The sequence below is a fragment of the Condylura cristata genome, unplaced genomic scaffold (genome assembly GCF_000260355.1).
Source record: "Condylura cristata isolate star-nosed mole 26May11 unplaced genomic scaffold, ConCri1.0 scaffold00014, whole genome shotgun sequence".
Classification (NCBI taxonomy): Eukaryota; Metazoa; Chordata; class Mammalia; order Eulipotyphla; family Talpidae; genus Condylura; species Condylura cristata.
In genome coordinates this window covers 39,398,461-39,399,390 of record NW_004567115.1, presented here as the reverse complement: position 1 = coordinate 39,399,390, position 930 = coordinate 39,398,461, and positions in this window count along the sequence as shown.

Here is a 930-nt window from a genome sequence, read left to right as displayed (position 1 = left end):
GCGCCGCCGCCGGGGTCGCCTGGGCAACGGCGGTGCCGCGCGACCTCGCCGGCCCCTCCCTAGAGTGCGGGTCCCCAGCTCCGGACCGGGCGACGGGAACTGTGGCGGCCGCCTAGCCAGAACCTGGGGAGAGAATGGTCTAAAGGAACCACCAGATTTGTGGTGCTCACTCCCCCGCCCTCGTCTCGCTCCAAGATTGCCACATTCCGCGCTCGATCGCCCCCGCCTGAGCGCCCTTTAGAAGCCCGTGTGCGTGGACGACGCGCGCGTCCCAACGCCAGGGGTCCGACGAGCAGCGAGGTCGGGGCCGTTATCCCGGTTTTGCGTGGCCTGGTTTGATGCTTTCAGGAGGCAGCGTCGGGTGCTGCTTCCACTCCAGCACCCCAGAGGACGGGGCATCCCGGGGTCTCGAGCTCCCTCCTAGCGTCAGAAACACACACTTTGAACCCCAAAAGGCAAAGGTGTATCAGGCAAATGGGCTCAGTTCGGCTGCGTGGAAATATTAACTAGTAATCCGGCTGTTGAGGGCGCCCGGGCGAGTGCTGGGATCGCGCCGGCCTCCGACCTCCCGGCCGCGCACCCCGCTCGCCCGGTCCTGCGCCCCGGACGCCTCCCTCGAGACTTCCCCCAGAGAACGTGTTTTCGCACTCCGGCCCCTGGGAGGCCGGACGTCCCTCCCATGTCTACCAGGGGACCGGCCGTTATCCCCAAGGTGTAGATGAGAAAATGTGGCTCAGAAAGATCTAGAAAATGATTAAATGCAACAGATGCCAAGGGCTACCCCCGCAGAGGAGGTTAATGCCTCGATTAGCTGGGTTTAAAAAATGCCCTGGCCCTCCAGCTGCTAAACATGGAGCTTCCCTACGACCCAGCAATCCCACTCCTAGGTATCTATCCAAAAGACACAAAAACACTGATTGAAAAAGATAC